At 43.6% G+C, this 27,612-nt stretch overlaps 12 non-coding genes across 12 annotated transcripts; all 12 read left to right on the plus strand.

The window, feature by feature from the left end:
- Nucleotides 1-729: 729 nt before the first annotated feature.
- On the plus strand, nucleotides 730-893 carry LOC149974759 (U1 spliceosomal RNA). The gene has a single exon (XR_016489137.1). It is a non-coding gene; the product is annotated as a U1 spliceosomal RNA (small nuclear RNA).
- A 1,787-nt stretch (nucleotides 894-2,680) lies between these two features.
- LOC149974760 (U1 spliceosomal RNA) lies at nucleotides 2,681-2,844 on the plus strand. Its single transcript, XR_016489138.1, has one exon. It is a non-coding gene; the product is annotated as a U1 spliceosomal RNA (small nuclear RNA).
- A 1,880-nt stretch (nucleotides 2,845-4,724) lies between these two features.
- Nucleotides 4,725-4,888, plus strand: LOC149974761 (U1 spliceosomal RNA). Its single transcript, XR_016489205.1, has one exon. It is a non-coding gene; the product is annotated as a U1 spliceosomal RNA (small nuclear RNA).
- Nucleotides 4,889-6,676: 1,788 nt separating this feature from the next.
- Nucleotides 6,677-6,838, plus strand: LOC149974762 (U1 spliceosomal RNA). The gene has a single exon (XR_016489149.1). It is a non-coding gene; the product is annotated as a U1 spliceosomal RNA (small nuclear RNA).
- A 2,049-nt stretch (nucleotides 6,839-8,887) lies between these two features.
- Nucleotides 8,888-9,051, plus strand: LOC149974763 (U1 spliceosomal RNA). The gene has a single exon (XR_016489130.1). It is a non-coding gene; the product is annotated as a U1 spliceosomal RNA (small nuclear RNA).
- A 2,366-nt stretch (nucleotides 9,052-11,417) lies between these two features.
- LOC149974764 (U1 spliceosomal RNA) lies at nucleotides 11,418-11,581 on the plus strand. Its single transcript, XR_016489131.1, has one exon. It is a non-coding gene; the product is annotated as a U1 spliceosomal RNA (small nuclear RNA).
- A 2,428-nt stretch (nucleotides 11,582-14,009) lies between these two features.
- On the plus strand, nucleotides 14,010-14,173 carry LOC149974765 (U1 spliceosomal RNA). Its single transcript, XR_016489132.1, has one exon. It is a non-coding gene; the product is annotated as a U1 spliceosomal RNA (small nuclear RNA).
- A 2,335-nt stretch (nucleotides 14,174-16,508) lies between these two features.
- LOC149974766 (U1 spliceosomal RNA) lies at nucleotides 16,509-16,672 on the plus strand. The gene has a single exon (XR_016489134.1). It is a non-coding gene; the product is annotated as a U1 spliceosomal RNA (small nuclear RNA).
- A 2,366-nt stretch (nucleotides 16,673-19,038) lies between these two features.
- Nucleotides 19,039-19,202, plus strand: LOC149974767 (U1 spliceosomal RNA). Its single transcript, XR_016489135.1, has one exon. It is a non-coding gene; the product is annotated as a U1 spliceosomal RNA (small nuclear RNA).
- Nucleotides 19,203-21,568: 2,366 nt separating this feature from the next.
- On the plus strand, nucleotides 21,569-21,732 carry LOC149974768 (U1 spliceosomal RNA). The gene has a single exon (XR_016489136.1). It is a non-coding gene; the product is annotated as a U1 spliceosomal RNA (small nuclear RNA).
- Nucleotides 21,733-24,053: 2,321 nt separating this feature from the next.
- Nucleotides 24,054-24,217, plus strand: LOC149974769 (U1 spliceosomal RNA). Its single transcript, XR_016489169.1, has one exon. It is a non-coding gene; the product is annotated as a U1 spliceosomal RNA (small nuclear RNA).
- A 2,368-nt stretch (nucleotides 24,218-26,585) lies between these two features.
- Nucleotides 26,586-26,749, plus strand: LOC118947892 (U1 spliceosomal RNA). The gene has a single exon (XR_005042035.2). It is a non-coding gene; the product is annotated as a U1 spliceosomal RNA (small nuclear RNA).
- The last annotated feature ends 863 nt before the right edge of the window (nucleotides 26,750-27,612 follow it).

Raw genomic sequence — 27,612 nt, forward strand, 5'->3', positions numbered from 1 at the left:
TACAGATACAATTACAAATAAGAGTATGGCCATGTCACTGTACATAGATCTTTCTATTTTCATGTTCTACTGTGTTATTGACTACGTTTGTTTACGTGTAACTCTGTGTTGTTGTTTTTGTCGCACTGCTGTGCTTTATCTTGGCCAGGTCGCAGTTTGTAAATGAGAACTTGTTCCCAACTAGCCTACCTGGTGAAATAAAACAATTAATTAAAAACCACCCATTGTAGCTACTACCGTGTCTTGTTGATGAAGTAGTAGGCTACTGTTTCTCCTCCATATCTGTGGGTCGTATGCCACCCTGTGGTCGATGGTGGAATCATATTTTACTGAGAGCAGAAAACAAGCGTGATGAAACTATTCCTACAACGTCTGGAACGCTACAAAACACCAGAAATAAATGGTGTCTTTCGGTTGGCTGTGTGCACGAATGTGATTTCAGCATTTTGGTACATCGCCTACTTGTGTGTTACCAGACCAACATTTAGACCAAAAATGCAATGTATTTAGAATTTCTACCGTGTTGCTTGATGGGAAAATAGTCGGTCCGTGATATAATATAGTAAAACAAAATGTATTGCTTTTTTCTTCGCCTTGTCCGCAACTGTATTCGTAAACGTCATTAAACCCTGTTCAATATGATGTGGTATTATCAGTAGTAGAAGTGGTGACCGTGAGTCAAACACCTTTGTCCTGGAAGGAGTACTCCTCTACCAATGTGTACAACTCATACTTACCTGGCAAGGGAGACACTGTGATCACGAAGGCGGTTCACCCAGGGCGAGGCTCAGCCATTGCACTCCGGCTGTGCTGACCCCTGCGAATTTCTCAAATGTGGAAATCTCGATTGCATAATTTCTGGTAGTGGGGGACTGCGTTCGCGCTCTCCCCTGATCTTGATGTTAAAAATAATGGAGGAATGTGTTAAATTCGGAGTTCTATTGAGTTTCGTGTTGAGAAGGAGATTTTTTACTTATCAGATGAATGACTGGGGTCTGTTTATAAGTCAACTAAAGGCCTCAGAGATACATTTCTGTCTTCTGATAACCCGGATGTGTGTGATATGTTATTGTAGCACTGGTGATTATGCCTGTCATGTCCTGATAATGTCAAGGAAAAGGCCTACTTGTGAATGGATCATTTTGTGCCCTCAGGACGTAATGTGGAGTGAGGTATTTTATTTGCTAGATTATTAAATCATTTATAGGACAGTTTGTCATTTAAGACCACAGTAAATGTCAACCATTACCATGCCACAGTCATTGCCCTGGTCAACCATTACCATTCCACAGTCATTTCCCTGCTCAACCATTACCATGCCACAGACATTTCCCTGGTCAACCATTACCATGCCACAGACATTTCCCTGGTCAAACCTTACCATGCCACAGACATTTCCCTGGTCAATCATTACCATGCCACAGACATTTCCCTGGTCAACCATTACCATGCCACAGACATTTCCCTGGTCAACCATTACCACGCCACAGTCATGTCCCTGGTCAAACATTACCATTCCACAGACATTTCCCTGGTCAACCATTACCATTCCACAGACATTTCCCTGGTCAACCATTACCATTCCACAGACATGTCCCTGGTCTACAATGCCACAGACATTTTCCTGGTCAACCATTACCATGCCACAGACATTTCCCTGGTCAACCATTACCATTCCACAGACATGTCCCTGGTCTACAATGCCACAGACATTTCCCTGGTCAACCATTACCATGCCACAGACATGTCCCTGGTCCACTTATTTCCTGATGAAATCAGTCAATAAGATGGATTCTGTTGTTCCAAGATGCAGATCCATTCCACAGACATTTCTGCAGTTTTTTTTTTTTTTTGCAGTGAGAATGTGTAGTGAGGTATTCTGCCAAAAATGTATTTAGGCATATTAAAACACTTCAGTTTAACCCTGATCGCGAGTATCATCCTGTCAATTTACAGATACAATTACAAATACGAGTATGGCCATGTCACTGTACATAGATCTTTCTATTTTCATGTTCTACTGTGTTATTGACTACGTTTGTTTACGTGTAACTCTGTGTTGTTGTTTTTGTCGCACTGCTGTGCTTTATCTTGGCCAGGTCGCAGTTTGTAAATGAGAACTTGTTCCCAACTAGCCTACCTGGTGAAATAAAACAATTAATTAAAAACCACCCATTGTAGCTACTACCGTGTCTTGTTGATGAAGTAGTAGGCTACTGTTTCTCCTCCATATCTGTGGGTCGTATGCCACCCTGTGGTCGATGGTGGAATCATATTTTACTGAGAGCAGAAAACAAGCGTGATGAAACTATTCCTACAACGTCTGGAACGCTACAAAACACCAGAAATAAATGGTGTCTTTCGGTTGGCTGTGTGCACGAATGTGATTTCAGCATTTTGGTACATCGCCTACTTGTGTGTTACCAGACCAACATTTAGACCAAAAATGCAATGTATTTAGAATTTCTACCGTGTTGCTTGATGGGAAAATAGTCGGTCCGTGATATAATATAGTAAAACAAAATGTATTGCTTTTTTCTTCGCCTTGTCCGCAACTGTATTCGTAAACGTCATTAAACCCTGTTCAATATGATGTGGTATTATCAGTAGTAGAAGTGGTGACCGTGAGTCAAACACCTTTGTCCTGGAAGGAGTACTCCTCTACCAATGTGTACAACTCATACTTACCTGGCAAGGGAGACACTGTGATCACGAAGGCGGTTCACCCAGGGCGAGGCTCAGCCATTGCACTCCGGCTGTGCTGACCCCTGCGAATTTCTCAAATGTGGAAATCTCGATTGCATAATTTCTGGTAGTGGGGGACTGCGTTCGCGCTCTCCCCTGATCTTGATGTTAAAAATAATGGAGGAATGTGTTAAATTCGGAGTTCTATTGAGTTTCGTGTTGAGAAGGAGATTTTTTACTTATCAGATGAATGACTGGGGTCTGTTTATAAGTCAACTAAAGGCCTCAGAGATACATTTCTGTCTTCTGATAACCCGGATGTGTGTGATATGTTATTGTAGCACTGGTGATTATGCCTGTCATGTCCTGATAATGTCAAGGAAAAGGCCTACTTGTGAATGGATCATTTTGTGCCCTCAGGACGTAATGTGGAGTGAGGTATTTTATTTGCTAGATTATTAAATCATTTATAGGACAGTTTGTCATTTAAGACCACAGTAAATGTCAACCATTACCATGCCACAGTCATTGCCCTGGTCAACCATTACCATTCCACAGTCATTTCCCTGCTCAACCATTACCATGCCACAGACATTTCCCTGGTCAACCATTACCATGCCACAGACATTTCCCTGGTCAACCATTACCATGCCACAGACATTTCCCTGGTCAATCATTACCATGCCACATACATTTCCCTGGTCAACCATTACCATGCCACAGACATTTCCCTGGTCAACCATTACCACGCCACAGTCATGTCCCTGGTCAAACATTACCATTCCACAGACATTTCCCTGGTCAACCATTACCATTCCACAGACATTTCCCTGGTCAACCATTACCATTCCACAGACATGTCCCTGGTCTACAATGCCACAGACATTTTCCTGGTCAACCATTACCATTCCACAGACATTTCCCTGGTCAACCATTACCATTCCACAGACATGTCCCTGGTCTACAATGCCACAGACATTTTCCTGGTCAACCATTACCATGCCACAGACATTTCCCTGGTCAACCATTACCATTCCACAGACATGTCCCTGGTCTACAATGCCACAGACATTTCCCTGGTCAACCATTACCATGCCACAGACATGTCCCTGGTCCACTTATTTCCTGATGAAATCAGTCAATAAGATGGATTCTGTTGTTCCAAGATGCAGATCCATTCCACAGACATTTCTGCAGTTTTTTTTTTTTTTTGCAGTGAGAATGTGTAGTGAGGTATTCTGCCAAAAATGTATTTAGGCATATTAAAACACTTCAGTTTAACCCTGATCGCGAGTATCATCCTGTCAATTTACAGATACAATTACAAATACGAGTATGGCCATGTCACTGTACATAGATCTTTCTATTTTCATGTTCTACTGTGTTATTGACTACGTTTGTTTACGTGTAACTCTGTGTTGTTGTTTTTGTCGCACTGCTGTGCTTTATCTTGGCCAGGTCGCAGTTTGTAAATGAGAACTTGTTCCCAACTAGCCTACCTGGTGAAATAAAACAATTAATTAAAAACCACCCATTGTAGCTACTACCGTGTCTTGTTGATGAAGTAGTAGGCTACTGTTTCTCCTCCATATCTGTGGGTCGTATGCCACCCTGTGGTCGATGGTGGAATCATATTTTACTGAGAGCAGAAAACAAGCGTGATGAAACTATTCCTACAACGTCTGGAACGCTACAAAACACCAGAAATAAATGGTGTCTTTCGGTTGGCTGTGTGCACGAATGTGATTTCAGCATTTTGGTACATCGCCTACTTGTGTGTTACCAGACCAACATTTAGACCAAAAATGCAATGTATTTAGAATTTCTACCGTGTTGCTTGATGGGAAAATAGTCGGTCCGTGATATAATATAGTAAAACAAAATGTATTGCTTTTTTCTTCGCCTTGTCCGCAACTGTATTCGTAAACGTCATTAAACCCTGTTCAATATGATGTGGTATTATCAGTAGTAGAAGTGGTGACCGTGAGTCAAACACCTTTGTCCTGGAAGGAGTACTCCTCTACCAATGTGTACAACTCATACTTACCTGGCAAGGGAGACACCGTGATCACGAAGGCGGTTCACCCAGGGCGAGGCTCAGCCATTGCACTCCGGCTGTGCTGACCCCTGCGAATTTCTCAAATGTGGAAATCTCGATTGCATAATTTCTGGTAGTGGGGGACTGCGTTCGCGCTCTCCCCTGATCTTGATGTTAAAAATAATGGAGGAATGTGTTAAATTCGGAGTTCTATTGAGTTTCGTGTTGAGAAGGAGATTTTTTACTTATCAGATGAATGACTGGGGTCTGTTTATAAGTCAACTAAAGGCCTCAGAGATACATTTCTGTCTTCTGATAACCCGGATGTGTGTGATATGTTATTGTAGCACTGGTGATTATGCCTGTCATGTCCTGATAATGTCAAGGAAAAGGCCTACTTGTGAATGGATCATTTTGTGCCCTCAGGACGTAATGTGGATTGAGGTATTTTATTTGCTAGATTATTAAATCATTTATAGGACAGTTTGTCATTTAAGACCACAGTAAATGTCAACCATTACCATGCCACAGTCATTGCCCTGGTCAACCATTACCATTCCACAGTCATTTCCCTGCTCAACCATTACCATGCCACAGACATTTCCCTGGTCAACCATTACCATGCCACAGACATTTCCCTGGTCAACCATTACCATGCCACAGACATTTCCCTGGTCAATCATTACCATGCCACAGACATTTCCCTGGTCAACCATTACCATGCCACAGACATTTCCCTGGTCAACCATTACCACGCCACAGTCATGTCCCTGGTCAAACATTACCATTCCACAGACATTTCCCTGGTCAACCATTACCATTCCACAGACATTTCCCTGGTCAACCATTACCATTCCACAGACATGTCCCTGGTCTACAATGCCACAGACATTTTCCTGGTCAACCATTACCATGCCACAGACATTTCCCTGGTCAACCATTACCATTCCACAGACATGTCCCTGGTCTACAATGCCACAGACATTTCCCTGGTCAACCATTACCATGCCACAGACATGTCCCTGGTCCACTTATTTCCTGATGAAATCAGTCAATAAGATGGATTCTGTTGTTCCAAGATGCAGATCCATTCCACAGACATTTCTGCAGTTTTTTTTTTTTTTTTGCAGTGAGAATGTGTAGTGAGGTATTCTGCCAAAAATGTATTTAGGCATATTAAAACACTTCAGTTTAACCCTGATCGCGAGTATCATCCTGTCAATTTACAGATACAATTACAAATACGAGTATGGCCATGTCACTGTACATAGATCTTTCTATTTTCATGTTCTACTGTGTTATTGACTACGTTTGTTTACGTGTAACTCTGTGTTGTTGTTTTTGTCGCACTGCTGTGCTTTATCTTGGCCAGGTCGCAGTTTGTAAATGAGAACTTGTTCCCAACTAGCCTACCTGGTGAAATAAAACAATTAATTAAAAACCACCCATTGTAGCTACTACCGTGTCTTGTTGATGAAGTAGTAGGCTACTGTTTCTCCTCCATATCTGTGGGTCGTATGCCACCCTGTGGTCGATGGTGGAATCATATTTTACTGAGAGCAGAAAACAAGCGTGATGAAACTATTCCTACAACGTCTGGAACGCTACAAAACACCAGAAATAAATGGTGTCTTTCGGTTGGCTGTGTGCACGAATGTGATTTCAGCATTTTGGTACATCGCCTACTTGTGTGTTACCAGACCAACATTTAGACCAAAAATGCAATGTATTTAGAATTTCTACCGTGTTGCTTGATGGGAAAATAGTCGGTCCGTGATATAATATAGTAAAACAAAATGTATTGCTTTTTTCTTCGCCTTGTCCGCAACTGTATTCGTAAACGTCATTAAACCCTGTTCAATATGATGTGGTATTATCAGTAGTAGAAGTGGTGACCGTGAGTCAAACACCTTTGTCCTGGAAGGAGTACTCCTCTACCAATGTGTACTACTCATACTTACCTGGCAAGGGAGACACCGTGATCACGAAGGCGGTTCACCCAGGGCGAGGCTCAGCCATTGCACTCCGGCTGTGCTGACCCCTGCGAATTTCTCAAATGTGGAAATCGATTGCATAATTTCTGGTAGTGGGGGACTGCGTTCGCGCTCTCCCCTGATCTTGATGTTAAAAATAATGGAGGAATGTGTTAAATTCGGAGTTCTATCGAGTTTCGTGTTGAGAATGAGATTTTTTACTTATCAGATGAATGACTGGGGTCTGTTTATAAGTCAACTAAAGGCCTCAGAGATACATTTCTGTCTTCTGATAACCCGGATGTGTGTGATATGTTATTGTAGCACTGGTGATTATGCCTGTCATGTCCTGATAATGTCAAGGAAAAGGCCTACTTGTGAATGGATCATTTTGTGCCCTCAGGATGTAATGTGGATTGAGGTATTTTATTTGCTAGATTATTAAATCATTTATAGGACAGTTTGTCATTTAAGACCACAGTAAATGTCAACCATTACCATGCCACAGTCATTGCCCTGGTCAACCATTACCATTCCACAGTCATTTCCCTGCTCAACCATTACCATGCCACAGACATTTCCCTGGTCAACCATTACCATGCCACAGACATTTCCCTGGTCAACCATTACCACGCCACAGTCATGTCCCTGGTCAAACATTACCATTCCACAGTCATTTCCCTGCTCAACCATTACCATGCCACAGACATTTCCCTGGTCAACCATTACCATGCCACAGACATTTCCCTGGTCAATCATTACCATGCCACAGACATTTCCCTGGTCAACCATTACCACGCCACAGTCATGTCCCTGGTCAAACATTACCATTCCACAGTCATTTCCCTGCTCAACCATTACCATGCCACAGACATTTCCCTGGTCAACCATTACCATGCCACAGACATTTCCCTGGTCAATCATTACCATGCCACAGACATTTCCCTGGTCAACCATTACCATGCCACAGACATTTCCCTGGTCAACCATTACCACGCCACAGTCATGTCCCTGGTCAAACATTACCATTCCACAGACATTTCCCTGGTCAACCATTACCATTCCACAGACATTTCCCTGGTCAACCATTACCATTCCACAGACATGTCCCTGGTCTACAATGCCACAGACATTTCCCTGGTCAACCATTACCATGCCACAGACATTTCCCTGGTCAACCATTACCATTCCACAGACATGTCCCTGGTCTACAATGCCACAGACATTTCCCTGGTCAACCATTACCACGCCACAGACATGTCCCTGGTCCACTTATTTCCTGACAAAATCTGTCAATAAGATGGATTCTGTTGTTCCAAGATGCAGATCCATTCCACAGACATTTCTGCAGGTTTTTTTTTTTGCAGTGAGAATGTGTAGTGAGGTATTCTGCCAAAATGTATTTAGGCATATTAAAACACTTCAGTTTAACCCTGATCGCGAGTATCATCCTGTCAATTTACAGATACAATTACAAATACGAGTATGGCCATGTCACTGTACATAGATCTTTCTATTTTCATGTTCTACTGTGTTATTGACTACGTTTGTTTACGTGTAACTCTGTGTTGTTGTTGTTGTCGCATTGCTGTGCTTTATTCTTGGCCAGGTCGCAGTTGTAAATGAGAACTTGTTCCCAACTGGCCGACCTGGCTAAATAAAGGTAAAATAAAATAAACACCCTTGTAGCTACTACTGTGTCTTTGTTGACGTTGAAGTAGTAGGCTACTGTTCCTCCTCCGTATCTGTGGGTCGTATGCCACCCTGTGGTCGATGGTGGAATCATATTTTACTGAGAGCAGAAAACAAGCGTGATGAAACTATTCCTACAACGTCTGGAACGCTACAAAACACCAGAAATAAGTGGTGTCTTTCGGTTGGCTGTGTGCACGAATGTGATTTCAGCATTTTGGTACATCGCCTACTTGTGTGTAACCAGACGGACATTTAGACAACAAATGCAATGTATATAGAATTTCTACCGTGTTGCTTGATGGGAAAATAGTCGGTCCGTGATATAATATAGTAAAACAAAATGTATTGCTTTTTCTTCGCCTTGTCCGCAACTGTATTCGTAAACGTCATTAAACCCTGTTCAATATGATGTGGTATTATCAGTAGTAGAAGTGGTAACCGTGAGTCAAACACCTTTGTCCTGGAAGGAGTGCTCCTCTACCAACGTGTACAAGTCATACTTACCTGGCAAGGGAGACACCGTGATCACGAAGGCGGTTCACCCAGGGCGAGGCTCAGCCATTGCACTCCGGCTGTGCTGACCCCTGCGAATTTCTCAAATGTGGAAATCTCGATTGCAAAATTTCTGGTAGTGGGGGACTGCGTTCGCGCTCTCCCCTGATCTTGATGTTAAAAATAATGGAGGAATGTGTTAAATTCGGAGTTCTATCGAGTTTCGTGTTGAGAAGGAGATTTTTTACTTATCAGATGAACAGACTGGGGTCTGTTTATAAGTCAACTAAAGGCCTCAGAGATACATGTCTGTCTTCTGATAACCCGGATGTGTGTGATATGTTATTGTAGCACTGGTCATTATGCCTGTCATGTCCTGATAATGTCAAGGAAAAGGCCTACTTGTGAATGGATCATTTTGTGCCCTCAGGACGTAATGTGGATTGAGGTATTTTATTTGCTAGATTATTAAATCATTTATAGGACAGTTTGTCATTTAAGACCACAGTAAATGTCAACCATTACCATGCCACAGTCATTGCCCTGGTCAACCATTACCATTCCACAGTCATTTCCCTGCTCAACCATTACCATGCCACAGACATTTCCCTGGTCAACCATTACCATGCCACAGACATTTCCCTGGTCAATCATTACCATGCCACAGACATTTCCCTGGTCAACCATTACCATGCCACAGACATTTCCCTGGTCAACCATTACCACGCCACAGTCATGTCCCTGGTCAAACATTACCATTCCACTGACATTTCCCTGGTCAACCATTACCATTCCACAGACATTTCCCTGGTCAACCATTACCATTCCACAGACATGTCCCTGGTCTACAATGCCACAGACATTTCCCTGGTCAACCATTACCATGCCACAGACATTTCCCTGGTCAACCATTACCATTCCACAGACATGTCCCTGGTCTACAATGCCACAGACATTTCCCTGGTCAACCATTACCACGCCACAGTCATGTCCCTGGTCAAACATTACCATTCCACAGTCATTTCCCTGCTCAACCATTACCATGCCACAGACATTTCCCTGGTCAACCATTACCATGCCACAGACATTTCCCTGGTCAATCATTACCATGCCACAGACATTTCCCTGGTCAACCATTACCACGCCACAGTCATGTCCCTGGTCAAACATTACCATTCCACAGTCATTTCCCTGCTCAACCATTACCATGCCACAGACATTTCCCTGGTCAACCATTACCATGCCACAGACATTTCCCTGGTCAATCATTACCATGCCACAGACATTTCCCTGGTCAACCATTACCATGCCACAGACATTTCCCTGGTCAACCATTACCACGCCACAGTCATGTCCCTGGTCAAACATTACCATTCCACAGACATTTCCCTGGTCAACCATTACCATTCCACAGACATTTCCCTGGTCAACCATTACCATTCCACAGACATGTCCCTGGTCAACAATGCCACAGACATTTCCCTGGTCAACCATTACCATGCCACAGACATTTCCCTGGTCAACCATTACCATTCCACAGACATGTCCCTGGTCTACAATGCCACAGACATTTCCCTGGTCAACCATTACCACGCCACAGACATGTCCCTGGTCCACTTATTTCCTGACAAAATCTGTCAATAAGATGGATTCTGTTGTTCCAAGATGCAGATCCATTCCACAGACATTTCTGCAGGTTTTTTTTTTTGCAGTGAGAATGTGTAGTGAGGTATTCTGCCAAAATGTATTTAGGCATATTAAAACACCAGTTTAACCCTGATCGCGAGTATCATCCTGTCAATTTACAGATACAATTACAAATACGAGTATGGCCATGTCACTGTACATAGATCTTTCTATTTTCATGTTCTACTGTGTTATTGACTACGTTTGTTTACGTGTAACTCTGTGTTGTTGTTGTTGTCGCATTGCTGTGCTTTATTCTTGGCCAGGTCGCAGTTGTAAATGAGAACTTGTTCCCAACTGGCCGACCTGGCTAAATAAAGGTAAAATAAAATAAACACCCTTGTAGCTACTACTGTGTCTTTGTTGACGTTGAAGTAGTAGGCTACTGTTCCTCCTCCGTATCTGTGGGTCGTATGCCACCCTGTGGTCGATGGTGGAATCATATTTTACTGAGAGCAGAAAACAAGCGTGATGAAACTATTCCTACAACGTCTGGAACGCTACAAAACACCAGAAATAAGTGGTGTCTTTCGGTTGGCTGTGTGCACGAATGTGATTTCAGCATTTTGGTACATCGCCTACTTGTGTGTAACCAGACGGACATTTAGACAACAAATGCAATGTATATAGAATTTCTACCGTGTTGCTTGATGGGAAAATAGTCGGTCCGTGATATAATATAGTAAAACAAAATGTATTGCTTTTTCTTCGCCTTGTCCGCAACTGTATTCGTAAACGTCATTAAACCCTGTTCAATATGATGTGGTATTATCAGTAGTAGAAGTGGTAACCGTGAGTCAAACACCTTTGTCCTGGAAGGAGTGCTCCTCTACCAACGTGTACAACTCATACTTACCTGGCAAGGGAGACACCGTGATCACGAAGGCGGTTCACCCAGGGCGAGGCTCAGCCATTGCACTCCGGCTGTGCTGACCCCTGCGAATTTCTCAAATGTGGAAATCTCGATTGCAAAATTTCTGGTAGTGGGGGACTGCGTTCGCGCTCTCCCCTGATCTTGATGTTAAAAATAATGGAGGAATGTGTTAAATTCGGAGTTCTATCGAGTTTCGTGTTGAGAAGGAGATTTTTTACTTATCAGATGAACAGACTGGGGTCTGTTTATAAGTCAACTAAAGGCCTCAGAGATACATGTCTGTCTTCTGATAACCCGGATGTGTGTGATATGTTATTGTAGCACTGGTCATTATGCCTGTCATGTCCTGATAATGTCAAGGAAAAGGCCTACTTGTGAATGGATCATTTTGTGCCCTCAGGACGTAATGTGGATTGAGGTATTTTATTTGCTAGATTATTAAATCATTTATAGGACAGTTTGTCATTTAAGACCACAGTAAATGTCAACCATTACCATGCCACAGTCATTGCCCTGGTCAACCATTACCATTCCACAGTCATTTCCCTGCTCAACCATTACCATGCCACAGACATTTCCCTGGTCAACCATTACCATGCCACAGACATTTCCCTGGTCAATCATTACCATGCCACAGACATTTCCCTGGTCAACCATTACCATGCCACAGACATTTCCCTGGTCAACCATTACCACGCCACAGTCATGTCCCTGGTCAAACATTACCATTCCACTGACATTTCCCTGGTCAACCATTACCATTCCACAGACATTTCCCTGGTCAACCATTACCATTCCACAGACATGTCCCTGGTCTACAATGCCACAGACATTTCCCTGGTCAACCATTACCATGCCACAGACATTTCCCTGGTCAACCATTACCATTCCACAGACATGTCCCTGGTCTACAATGCCACAGACATTTCCCTGGTCAACCATTACCATGCCACAGACATTTCCCTGGTCAACCATTACCATTCCACAGACATGTCCCTGGTCTACAATGCCACAGACATTTCCCTGGTCAACCATTACCACGCCACAGTCATGTCCCTGGTCAAACATTACCATTCCACAGTCATTTCCCTGCTCAACCATTACCATGCCACAGACATTTCCCTGGTCAACCATTACCATGCCACAGACATTTCCCTGGTCAATCATTACCATGCCACAGACATTTCCCTGGTCAACCATTACCACGCCACAGTCATGTCCCTGGTCAAACATTACCATTCCACAGTCATTTCCCTGCTCAACCATTACCATGCCACAGACATTTCCCTGGTCAACCATTACCATGCCACAGACATTTCCCTGGTCAATCATTACCATGCCACAGACATTTCCCTGGTCAACCATTACCATGCCACAGACATTTCCCTGGTCAACCATTACCACGCCACAGTCATGTCCCTGGTCAAACATTACCATTCCACAGACATTTCCCTGGTCAACCATTACCATTCCACAGACATGTCCCTGGTCAACAATGCCACAGACATTTCCCTGGTCAACCATTACCATGCCACAGACATTTCCCTGGTCAACCATTACCATTCCACAGACATGTCCCTGGTCTACAATGCCACAGACATTTCCCTGGTCAACCATTACCACGCCACAGACATGTCCCTGGTCCACTTATTTCCTGACAAAATCTGTCAATAAGATGGATTCTGTTGTTCCAAGATGCAGATCCATTCCACAGACATTTCTGCAGGTTTTTTTTTTTGCAGTGAGAATGTGTAGTGAGGTATTCTGCCAAAATGTATTTAGGCATATTAAAACACTTCAGTTTAACCCTGATCGCGAGTATCATCCTGTCAATTTACAGATACAATTACAAATACGAGTATGGCCATGTCACTGTACATAGATCTTTCTATTTTCATGTTCTACTGTGTTATTGACTACGTTTGTTTACGTGTAACTCTGTGTTGTTGTTGTTGTCGCATTGCTGTGCTTTATTCTTGGCCAGGTCGCAGTTGTAAATGAGAACTTGTTCCCAACTGGCCGACCTGGCTAAATAAAGGTAAAATAAAATAAACACCCTTGTAGCTACTACTGTGTCTTTGTTGACGTTGAAGTAGTAGGCTACTGTTCCTCCTCCGTATCTGTGGGTCGTATGCCACCCTGTGGTCGATGGTGGAATCATATTTTACTGAGAGCAGAAAACAAGCGTGATGAAACTATTCCTACAACGTCTGGAACGCTACAAAACACCAGAAATAAGTGGTGTCTTTCGGTTGGCTGTGTGCACGAATGTGATTTCAGCATTTTGGTACATCGCCTACTTGTGTGTAACCAGACGGACATTTAGACAACAAATGCAATGTATATAGAATTTCTACCGTGTTGCTTGATGGGAAAATAGTCGGTCCGTGATATAATATAGTAAAACAAAATGTATTGCTTTTTCTTCGCCTTGTCCGCAACTGTATTCGTAAACGTCATTAAACCCTGTTCAATATGATGTGGTATTATCAGTAGTAGAAGTGGTAACCGTGAGTCAAACACCTTTGTCCTGGAAGGAGTGCTCCTCTACCAACGTGTACAACTCATACTTACCTGGCAAGGGAGACACCGTGATCACGAAGGCGGTTCACCCAGGGCGAGGCTCAGCCATTGCACTCCGGCTGTGCTGACCCCTGCGAATTTCTCAAATGTGGAAATCTCGATTGCAAAATTTCTGGTAGTGGGGGACTGCGTTCGCGCTCTCCCCTGATCTTGATGTTAAAAATAATGGAGGAATGTGTTAAATTCGGAGTTCTATCGAGTTTCGTGTTGAGAAGGAGATTTTTTACTTATCAGATGAACAGACTGGGGTCTGTTTATAAGTCAACTAAAGGCCTCAGAGATACATGTCTGTCTTCTGATAACCCGGATGTGTGTGATATGTTATTGTAGCACTGGTCATTATGCCTGTCATGTCCTGATAATGTCAAGGAAAAGGCCTACTTGTGAATGGATCATTTTGTGCCCTCAGGACGTAATGTGGATTGAGGTATTTTATTTGCTAGATTATTAAATCATTTATAGGACAGTTTGTCATTTAAGACCACAGTAAATGTCAACCATTACCATGCCACAGTCATTGCCCTGGTCAACCATTACCATTCCACAGTCATTTCCCTGCTCAACCATTACCATGCCACAGACATTTCCCTGGTCAACCATTACCATGCCACAGACATTTCCCTGGTCAATCATTACCATGCCACAGACATTTCCCTGGTCAACCATTACCATGCCACAGACATTTCCCTGGTCAACCATTACCACGCCACAGTCATGTCCCTGGTCAAACATTACCATTCCACTGACATTTCCCTGGTCAACCATTACCATTCCACAGACATTTCCCTGGTCAACCATTACCATTCCACAGACATGTCCCTGGTCTACAATGCCACAGACATTTCCCTGGTCAACCATTACCATGCCACAGACATTTCCCTGGTCAACCATTACCATTCCACAGACATGTCCCTGGTCTACAATGCCACAGACATTTCCCTGGTCAACCATTACCACGCCACAGTCATGTCCCTGGTCAAACATTACCATTCCACAGTCATTTCCCTGCTCAACCATTACCATGCCACAGACATTTCCCTGGTCAACCATTACCATGCCACAGACATTTCCCTGGTCAATCATTACCATGCCACAGACATTTCCCTGGTCAACCATTACCACGCCACAGTCATGTCCCTGGTCAAACATTACCATTCCACAGTCATTTCCCTGCTCAACCATTACCATGCCACAGACATTTCCCTGGTCAACCATTACCATGCCACAGACATTTCCCTGGTCAATCATTACCATGCCACAGACATTTCCCTGGTCAACCATTACCATGCCACAGACATTTCCCTGGTCAACCATTACCACGCCACAGTCATGTCCCTGGTCAACCATTACCATTCCACAGACATTTCCCTGGTCAACCATTACCATTCCACAGACATGTCCCTGGTCAACAATGCCACAGACATTTCCCTGGTCAACCATTACCATGCCACAGACATTTCCCTGGTCAACCATTACCATTCCACAGACATGTCCCTGGTCTACAATGCCACAGACATTTCCCTGGTCAACCATTACCACGCCACAGACATGTCCCTGGTCCACTTATTTCCTGACAAAATCTGTCAATAAGATGGATTCTGTTGTTCCAAGATGCAGATCCATTCCACAGACATTTCTGCAGGTTTTTTTTTTTGCAGTGAGAATGTGTAGTGAGGTATTCTGCCAAAATGTATTTAGGCATATTAAAACACTTCAGTTTAACCCTGATCGCGAGTATCATCCTGTCAATTTACAGATACAATTACAAATACGAGTATGGCCATGTCACTGTACATAGATCTTTCTATTTTCATGTTCTACTGTGTTATTGACTACGTTTGTTTACGTGTAACTCTGTGTTGTTGTTGTTGTCGCATTGCTGTGCTTTATTCTTGGCCAGGTCGCAGTTGTAAATGAGAACTTGTTCCCAACTGGCCGACCTGGCTAAATAAAGGTAAAATAAAATAAACACCCTTGTAGCTACTACTGTGTCTTTGTTGACGTTGAAGTAGTAGGCTACTGTTCCTCCTCCGTATCTGTGGGTCGTATGCCACCCTGTGGTCGATGGTGGAATCATATTTTACTGAGAGCAGAAAACAAGCGTGATGAAACTATTCCTACAACGTCTGGAACGCTACAAAACACCAGAAATAAGTGGTGTCTTTCGGTTGGCTGTGTGCACGAATGTGATTTCAGCATTTTGGTACATCGCCTACTTGTGTGTAACCAGACGGACATTTAGACAACAAATGCAATGTATATAGAATTTCTACCGTGTTGCTTGATGGGAAAATAGTCGGTCCGTGATATAATATAGTAAAACAAAATGTATTGCTTTTTCTTCGCCTTGTCCGCAACTGTATTCGTAAACGTCATTAAACCCTGTTCAATATGATGTGGTATTATCAGTAGTAGAAGTGGTAACCGTGAGTCAAACACCTTTGTCCTGGAAGGAGTGCTCCTCTACCAACGTGTACAACTCATACTTACCTGGCAAGGGAGACACCGTGATCACGAAGGCGGTTCACCCAGGGCGAGGCTCAGCCATTGCACTCCGGCTGTGCTGACCCCTGCGAATTTCTCAAATGTGGAAATCTCGATTGCAAAATTTCTGGTAGTGGGGGACTGCGTTCGCGCTCTCCCCTGATCTTGATGTTAAAAATAATGGAGGAATGTGTTAAATTCGGAGTTCTATCGAGTTTCGTGTTGAGAAGGAGATTTTTTACTTATCAGATGAACAGACTGGGGTCTGTTTATAAGTCAACTAAAGGCCTCAGAGATACATGTCTGTCTTCTGATAACCCGGATGTGTGTGATATGTTATTGTAGCACTGGTCATTATGCCTGTCATGTCCTGATAATGTCAAGGAAAAGGCCTACTTGTGAATGGATCATTTTGTGCCCTCAGGACGTAATGTGGATTGAGGTATTTTATTTGCTAGATTATTAAATCATTTATAGGACAGTTTGTCATTTAAGACCACAGTAAATGTCAACCATTACCATGCCACAGTCATTGCCCTGGTCAACCATTACCATTCCACAGTCATTTCCCTGCTCAACCATTACCATGCCACAGACATTTCCCTGGTCAACCATTACCATGCCACAGACATTTCCCTGGTCAATCATTACCATGCCACAGACATTTCCCTGGTCAACCATTACCATGCCACAGACATTTCCCTGGTCAACCATTACCACGCCACAGTCATGTCCCTGGTCAAACATTACCATTCCACTGACATTTCCCTGGTCAACCATTACCATTCCACAGACATTTCCCTGGTCAACCATTACCATTCCACAGACATGTCCCTGGTCTACAATGCCACAGACATTTCCCTGGTCAACCATTACCATGCCACAGACATTTCCCTGGTCAACCATTACCATTCCACAGACATGTCCCTGGTCTACAATGCCACAGACATTTCCCTGGTCAACCATTACCACGCCACAGTCATGTCCCTGGTCAAACATTACCATTCCACAGTCATTTCCCTGCTCAACCATTACCATGCCACAGACATTTCCCTGGTCAACCATTACCATGCCACAGACATTTCCCTGGTCAATCATTACCATGCCACAGACATTTCCCTGGTCAACCATTACCACGCCACAGTCATGTCCCTGGTCAAACATTACCATTCCACAGTCATTTCCCTGCTCAACCATTACCATGCCACAGACATTTCCCTGGTCAACCATTACCATGCCACAGACATTTCCCTGGTCAATCATTACCATGCCACAGACATTTCCCTGGTCAACCATTACCATGCCACAGACATTTCCCTGGTCAACCATTACCACGCCACAGTCATGTCCCTGGTCAAACATTACCATTCCACAGACATTTCCCTGGTCAACCATTACCATTCCACAGACATTTCCCTGGTCAACCATTACCATTCCACAGACATGTCCCTGGTCAACAATGCCACAGACATTTCCCTGGTCAACCATTACCATGCCACAGACATTTCCCTGGTCAACCATTACCATTCCACAGACATGTCCCTGGTCTACAATGCCACAGACATTTCCCTGGTCAACCATTACCACGCCACAGACATGTCCCTGGTCCACTTATTTCCTGACAAAATCTGTCAATAAGATGGATTCTGTTGTTCCAAGATGCAGATCCATTCCACAGACATTTCTGCAGGTTTTTTTTTTTGCAGTGAGAATGTGTAGTGAGGTATTCTGCCAAAATGTATTTAGGCATATTAAAACACCAGTTTAACCCTGATCGCGAGTATCATCCTGTCAATTTACAGATACAATTACAAATACGAGTATGGCCATGTCACTGTACATAGATCTTTCTATTTTCATGTTCTACTGTGTTATTGACTACGTTTGTTTACGTGTAACTCTGTGTTGTTGTTGTTGTCGCATTGCTGTGCTTTATTCTTGGCCAGGTCGCAGTTGTAAATGAGAACTTGTTCCCAACTGGCCGACCTGGCTAAATAAAGGTAAAATAAAATAAACACCCTTGTAGCTACTACTGTGTCTTTGTTGACGTTGAAGTAGTAGGCTACTGTTCCTCCTCCGTATCTGTGGGTCGTATGCCACCCTGTGGTCGATGGTGGAATCATATTTTACTGAGAGCAGAAAACAAGCGTGATGAAACTATTCCTACAACGTCTGGAACGCTACAAAACACCAGAAATAAGTGGTGTCTTTCGGTTGGCTGTGTGCACGAATGTGATTTCAGCATTTTGGTACATCGCCTACTTGTGTGTAACCAGACGGACATTTAGACAACAAATGCAATGTATATAGAATTTCTACCGTGTTGCTTGATGGGAAAATAGTCGGTCCGTGATATAATATAGTAAAACAAAATGTATTGCTTTTTCTTCGCCTTGTCCGCAACTGTATTCGTAAACGTCATTAAACCCTGTTCAATATGATGTGGTATTATCAGTAGTAGAAGTGGTAACCGTGAGTCAAACACCTTTGTCCTGGAAGGAGTGCTCCTCTACCAACGTGTACAACTCATACTTACCTGGCAAGGGAGACACCGTGATCACGAAGGCGGTTCACCCAGGGCGAGGCTCAGCCATTGCACTCCGGCTGTGCTGACCCCTGCGAATTTCTCAAATGTGGAAATCTCGATTGCAAAATTTCTGGTAGTGGGGGACTGCGTTCGCGCTCTCCCCTGATCTTGATGTTAAAAATAATGGAGGAATGTGTTAAATTCGGAGTTCTATCGAGTTTCGTGTTGAGAAGGAGATTTTTTACTTATCAGATGAACAGACTGGGGTCTGTTTATAAGTCAACTAAAGGCCTCAGAGATACATGTCTGTCTTCTGATAACCCGGATGTGTGTGATATGTTATTGTAGCACTGGTCATTATGCCTGTCATGTCCTGATAATGTCAAGGAAAAGGCCTACTTGTGAATGGATCATTTTGTGCCCTCAGGACGTAATGTGGATTGAGGTATTTTATTTGCTAGATTATTAAATCATTTATAGGACAGTTTGTCATTTAAGACCACAGTAAATGTCAACCATTACCATGCCACAGTCATTGCCCTGGTCAACCATTACCATTCCACAGTCATTTCCCTGCTCAACCATTACCATGCCACAGACATTTCCCTGGTCAACCATTACCATGCCACAGACATTTCCCTGGTCAATCATTACCATGCCACAGACATTTCCCTGGTCAACCATTACCATGCCACAGACATTTCCCTGGTCAACCATTACCACGCCACAGTCATGTCCCTGGTCAAACATTACCATTCCACTGACATTTCCCTGGTCAACCATTACCATTCCACAGACATTTCCCTGGTCAACCATTACCATTCCACAGACATGTCCCTGGTCTACAATGCCACAGACATTTCCCTGGTCAACCATTACCATGCCACAGACATTTCCCTGGTCAACCATTACCATTCCACAGACATGTCCCTGGTCTACAATGCCACAGACATTTCCCTGGTCAACCATTACCACGCCACAGTCATGTCCCTGGTCAAACATTACCATTCCACAGTCATTTCCCTGCTCAACCATTACCATGCCACAGACATTTCCCTGGTCAACCATTACCATGCCACAGACATTTCCCTGGTCAATCATTACCATGCCACAGACATTTCCCTGGTCAACCATTACCACGCCACAGTCATGTCCCTGGTCAAACATTACCATTCCACAGTCATTTCCCTGCTCAACCATTACCATGCCACAGACATTTCCCTGGTCAACCATTACCATGCCACAGACATTTCCCTGGTCAATCATTACCATGCCACAGACATTTCCCTGGTCAACCATTACCATGCCACAGACATTTCCCTGGTCAACCATTACCACGCCACAGTCATGTCCCTGGTCAAACATTACCATTCCACAGACATTTCCCTGGTCAACCATTACCATTCCACAGACATTTCCCTGGTCAACCATTACCATTCCACAGACATGTCCCTGGTCAACAATGCCACAGACATTTCCCTGGTCAACCATTACCATGCCACAGACATTTCCCTGGTCAACCATTACCATTCCACAGACATGTCCCTGGTCTACAATGCCACAGACATTTCCCTGGTCAACCATTACCACGCCACAGACATGTCCCTGGTCCACTTATTTCCTGACAAAATCTGTCAATAAGATGGATTCTGTTGTTCCAAGATGCAGATCCATTCCACAGACATTTCTGCAGGTTTTTTTTTTTGCAGTGAGAATGTGTAGTGAGGTATTCTGCCAAAATGTATTTAGGCATATTAAAACACCAGTTTAACCCTGATCGCGAGTATCATCCTGTCAATTTACAGATACAATTACAAATACGAGTATGGCCATGTCACTGTACATAGATCTTTCTATTTTCATGTTCTACTGTGTTATTGACTACGTTTGTTTACGTGTAACTCTGTGTTGTTGTTGTTGTCGCATTGCTGTGCTTTATTCTTGGCCAGGTCGCAGTTGTAAATGAGAACTTGTTCCCAACTGGCCGACCTGGCTAAATAAAGGTAAAATAAAATAAACACCCTTGTAGCTACTACTGTGTCTTTGTTGACGTTGAAGTAGTAGGCTACTGTTCCTCCTCCGTATCTGTGGGTCGTATGCCACCCTGTGGTCGATGGTGGAATCATATTTTACTGAGAGCAGAAAACAAGCGTGATGAAACTATTCCTACAACGTCTGGAACGCTACAAAACACCAGAAATAAGTGGTGTCTTTCGGTTGGCTGTGTGCACGAATGTGATTTCAGCATTTTGGTACATCGCCTACTTGTGTGTAACCAGACGGACATTTAGACAACAAATGCAATGTATATAGAATTTCTACCGTGTTGCTTGATGGGAAAATAGTCGGTCCGTGATATAATATAGTAAAACAAAATGTATTGCTTTTTCTTCGCCTTGTCCGCAACTGTATTCGTAAACGTCATTAAACCCTGTTCAATATGATGTGGTATTATCAGTAGTAGAAGTGGTAACCGTGAGTCAAACACCTTTGTCCTGGAAGGAGTGCTCCTCTACCAACGTGTACAACTCATACTTACCTGGCAAGGGAGACACCGTGATCACGAAGGCGGTTCACCCAGGGCGAGGCTCAGCCATTGCACTCCGGCTGTGCTGACCCCTGCGAATTTCTCAAATGTGGAAATCTCGATTGCAAAATTTCTGGTAGTGGGGGACTGCGTTCGCGCTCTCCCCTGATCTTGATGTTAAAAATAATGGAGGAATGTGTTAAATTCGGAGTTCTATCGAGTTTCGTGTTGAGAAGGAGATTTTTTACTTATCAGATGAACAGACTGGGGTCTGTTTATAAGTCAACTAAAGGCCTCAGAGATACATGTCTGTCTTCTGATAACCCGGATGTGTGTGATATGTTATTGTAGCACTGGTCATTATGCCTGTCATGTCCTGATAATGTCAAGGAAAAGGCCTACTTGTGAATGGATCATTTTGTGCCCTCAGGACGTAATGTGGATTGAGGTATTTTATTTGCTAGATTATTAAATCATTTATAGGACAGTTTGTCATTTAAGACCACAGTAAATGTCAACCATTACCATGCCACAGTCATTGCCCTGGTCAACCATTACCATTCCACAGTCATTTCCCTGCTCAACCATTACCATGCCACAGACATTTCCCTGGTCAACCATTACCATGCCACAGACATTTCCCTGGTCAATCATTACCATGCCACAGACATTTCCCTGGTCAACCATTACCATGCCACAGACATTTCCCTGGTCAACCATTACCACGCCACAGTCATGTCCCTGGTCAAACATTACCATTCCACTGACATTTCCCTGGTCAACCATTACCATTCCACAGACATTTCCCTGGTCAACCATTACCATTCCACAGACATGTCCCTGGTCTACAATGCCACAGACATTTCCCTGGTCAACCATTACCATGCCACAGACATTTCCCTGGTCAACCATTACCATTCCACAGACATGTCCCTGGTCTACAATGCCACAGACATTTCCCTGGTCAACCATTACCACGCCACAGTCATGTCCCTGGTCAAACATTACCATTCCACAGTCATTTCCCTGCTCAACCATTACCATGCCACAGACATTTCCCTGGTCAACCATTACCATGCCACAGACATTTCCCTGGTCAATCATTACCATGCCACAGACATTTCCCTGGTCAACCATTACCACGCCACAGTCATGTCCCTGGTCAAACATTACCATTCCACAGTCATTTCCCTGCTCAACCATTACCATGCCACAGACATTTCCCTGGTCAACCATTACCATGCCACAGACATTTCCCTGGTCAATCATTACCATGCCACAGACATTTCCCTGGTCAACCATTACCATGCCACAGACATTTCCCTGGTCAACCATTACCACGCCACAGTCATGTCCCTGGTCAAACATTACCATTCCACAGACATTTCCCTGGTCAACCATTACCATTCCACAGACATTTCCCTGGTCAACCATTACCATTCCACAGACATGTCCCTGGTCAACAATGCCACAGACATTTCCCTGGTCAACCATTACCATGCCACAGACATTTCCCTGGTCAACCATTACCATTCCACAGACATGTCCCTGGTCTACAATGCCACAGACATTTCCCTGGTCAACCATTACCACGCCACAGACATGTCCCTGGTCCACTTATTTCCTGACAAAATCTGTCAATAAGATGGATTCTGTTGTTCCAAGATGCAGATCCATTCCACAGACATTTCTGCAGGTTTTTTTTTTTGCAGTGAGAATGTGTAGTGAGGTATTCTGCCAAAATGTATTTAGGCATATTAAAACACTTCAGTTTAACCCTGATCGCGAGTATCATCCTGTCAATTTACAGATACAATTACAAATACGAGTATGGCCATGTCACTGTACATAGATCTTTCTATTTTCATGTTCTACTGTGTTATTGACTACGTTTGTTTACGTGTAACTCTGTGTTGTTGTTGTTGTCGCATTGCTGTGCTTTATTCTTGGCCAGGTCGCAGTTGTAAATGAGAACTTGTTCCCAACTGGCCGACCTGGCTAAATAAAGGTAAAATAAAATAAACACCCTTGTAGCTACTACTGTGTCTTTGTTGACGTTGAAGTAGTAGGCTACTGTTCCTCCTCCGTATCTGTGGGTCGTATGCCACCCTGTGGTCGATGGTGGAATCATATTTTACTGAGAGCAGAAAACAAGCGTGATGAAACTATTCCTACAACGTCTGGAACGCTACAAAACACCAGAAATAAGTGGTGTCTTTCGGTTGGCTGTGTGCACGAATGTGATTTCAGCATTTTGGTACATCGCCTACTTGTGTGTAACCAGACGGACATTTAGACAACAAATGCAATGTATATAGAATTTCTACCGTGTTGCTTGATGGGAAAATAGTCGGTCCGTGATATAATATAGTAAAACAAAATGTATTGCTTTTTCTTCGCCTTGTCCGCAACTGTATTCGTAAACGTCATTAAACCCTGTTCAATATGATGTGGTATTATCAGTAGTAGAAGTGGTAACCGTGAGTCAAACACCTTTGTCCTGGAAGGAGTGCTCCTCTACCAACGTGTACAACTCATACCTGAGGCTCAGTCATTGCACTCCGGCTGTGCTGACCCCTGCGAATTTCTCAAATGTGGAAATCTCGATTGCATAATTTCTGGTAGTGGGGGACTGCGTTCGCGCTCTCCCCTGATCTTGATGTTAAAAATAATGGAGGAATGTGTTAAATTCGGAGTTCTATTGAGTTTCGTGTTGAGAAGGAGATTTTTTACTTATCAGATGAACAGACTGGGGTCTGTTTATAAGTCAACTAAAGGCCTCAGAGATACATGTCTGTCTTCTGATAACCCGGATGTGTGTGATATGTTATTGTAGCACTGGTCATTATGCCTGTCATGTCCTGATAATGTCAAGGAAAAGGCCTACTTGTGAATGGATCATTTTGTGCCCTCAGGACGTAATGTGGATTGAGGTATTTTATTTGCTAGATTATTAAATCATTTATAGGACAGTTTGTCATTTAAGACCACAGTAAATGTCAACCATTACCATGCCACAGTCATTGCCCTGGTCAACCATTACCATTCCACAGTCATTTCCCTGCTCAACCATTACCATGCCACAGACATTTCCCTGGTCAACCATTACCATGCCACAGACATTTCCCTGGTCAATCATTACCATGCCACAGACATTTCCCTGGTCAACCATTACCATGCCACAGACATTTCCCTGGTCAACCATTACCACGCCACAGTCATGTCCCTGGTCAAACATTACCATTCCACTGACATTTCCCTGGTCAACCATTACCATTCCACAGACATTTCCCTGGTCAACCATTACCATTCCACAGACATGTCCCTGGTCTACAATGCCACAGACATTTCCCTGGTCAACCATTACCATGCCACAGACATTTCCCTGGTCAACCATTACCATTCCACAGACATGTCCCTGGTCTACAATGCCACAGACATTTCCCTGGTCAACCATTACCACGCCACAGTCATGTCCCTGGTCAAACATTACCATTCCACAGTCATTTCCCTGCTCAACCATTACCATGCCACAGACATTTCCCTGGTCAACCATTACCATGCCACAGACATTTCCCTGGTCAATCATTACCATGCCACAGACATTTCCCTGGTCAACCATTACCACGCCACAGTCATGTCCCTGGTCAAACATTACCATTCCACAGTCATTTCCCTGCTCAACCATTACCATGCCACAGACATTTCCCTGGTCAACCATTACCATGCCACAGACATTTCCCTGGTCAATCATTACCATGCCACAGACATTTCCCTGGTCAACCATTACCATGCCACAGACATTTCCCTGGTCAACCATTACCACGCCACAGTCATGTCCCTGGTCAAACATTACCATTCCACAGACATTTCCCTGGTCAACCATTACCATTCCACAGACATTTCCCTGGTCAACCATTACCATTCCACAGACATGTCCCTGGTCAACAATGCCACAGACATTTCCCTGGTCAACCATTACCATGCCACAGACATTTCCCTGGTCAACCATTACCATTCCACAGACATGTCCCTGGTCTACAATGCCACAGACATTTCCCTGGTCAACCATTACCACGCCACAGACATGTCCCTGGTCCACTTATTTCCTGACAAAATCTGTCAATAAGATGGATTCTGTTGTTCCAAGATGCAGATCCATTCCACAGACATTTCTGCAGGTTTTTTTTTTTGCAGTGAGAATGTGTAGTGAGGTATTCTGCAAAAATGTATTTAGGCATATTAAAACACTTCAGTTTAACCCTGATCGCGAGTATCATCCTGTCAATTTACAGATACAATTACAAATACGAGTATGGCCATGTCACTGTACATAGATCTTTCTATTTTCATGTTCTACTGTGTTATTGACTACGTTTGTTTACGTGTAACTCTGTGTTGTTGTTGTTGTCGCATTGCTGTGCTTTATTCTTGGCCAGGTCGCAGTTGTAAATGAGAACTTGTTCCCAACTGGCCGACCTGGCTAAATAAAGGTAAAATAAAATAAACACCCTTGTAGCTACTACTGTGTCTTTGTTGACGTTGAAGTAGTAGGCTACTGTTCCTCCTCCGTATCTGTGGGTCGTATGCCACCCTGTGGTCGATGGTGGAATCATATTTTACTGAGAGCAGAAAACAAGCGTGATGAAACTATTCCTACAACGTCTGGAACGCTACAAAACACCAGAAATAAGTGGTGTCTTTCGGTTGGCTGTGTGCACGAATGTGATTTCAGCATTTTGGTACATCGCCTACTTGTGTGTAACCAGACGGACATTTAGACAACAAATGCAATGTATATAGAATTTCTACCGTGTTGCTTGATGGGAAAATAGTCGGTCCGTGATATAATATAGTAAAACAAAATGTATTGCTTTTTCTTCGCCTTGTCCGCAACTGTATTCGTAAACGTCATTAAACCCTGTTCAATATGATGTGGTATTATCAGTAGTAGAAGTGGTAACCGTGAGTCAAACACCTTTGTCCTGGAAGGAGTGCTCCTCTACCAACGTGTACAACTCATACTTACCTGGCAAGGGAGACACCGTGATCACGAAGGCGGTTCACCCAGGGCGAGGCTCAGCCATTGCACTCCGGCTGTGCTGACCCCTGCGAATTTCTCAAATGTGGAAATCTCGATTGCAAAATTTCTGGTAGTGGGGGACTGCGTTCGCGCTCTCCCCTGATCTTGATGTTAAAAATAATGGAGGAATGTGTTAAATTCGGAGTTCTATCGAGTTTCGTGTTGAGAAGGAGATTTTTTACTTATCAGATGAACAGACTGGGGTCTGTTTATAAGTCAACTAAAGGCCTCAGAGATACATGTCTGTCTTCTGATAACCCGGATGTGTGTGATATGTTATTGTAGCACTGGTCATTATGCCTGTCATGTCCTGATAATGTCAAGGAAAAGGCCTACTTGTGAATGGATCATTTTGTGCCCTCAGGACGTAATGTGGATTGAGGTATTTTATTTGCTAGATTATTAAATCATTTATAGGACAGTTTGTCATTTAAGACCACAGTAAATGTCAACCATTACCATGCCACAGTCATTGCCCTGGTCAACCATTACCATTCCACAGTCATTTCCCTGCTCAACCATTACCATGCCACAGACATTTCCCTGGTCAACCATTACCATGCCACAGACATTTCCCTGGTCAATCATTACCATGCCACAGACATTTCCCTGGTCAACCATTACCATGCCACAGACATTTCCCTGGTCAACCATTACCACGCCACAGTCATGTCCCTGGTCAAACATTACCATTCCACTGACATTTCCCTGGTCAACCATTACCATTCCACAGACATTTCCCTGGTCAACCATTACCATTCCACAGACATGTCCCTGGTCTACAATGCCACAGACATTTCCCTGGTCAACCATTACCATGCCACAGACATTTCCCTGGTCAACCATTACCATTCCACAGACATGTCCCTGGTCTACAATGCCACAGACATTTCCCTGGTCAACCATTACCACGCCACAGACATGTCCCTGGTCCACTTATTTCCTGACAAAATCTGTCAATAAGA

This window comes from Oncorhynchus mykiss, chromosome 19 (assembly GCF_057628025.1).
Source record: "Oncorhynchus mykiss isolate SJ-2025 chromosome 19, ASM5762802v1, whole genome shotgun sequence".
NCBI classification, from domain to species: Eukaryota; Metazoa; Chordata; class Actinopteri; order Salmoniformes; family Salmonidae; genus Oncorhynchus; species Oncorhynchus mykiss.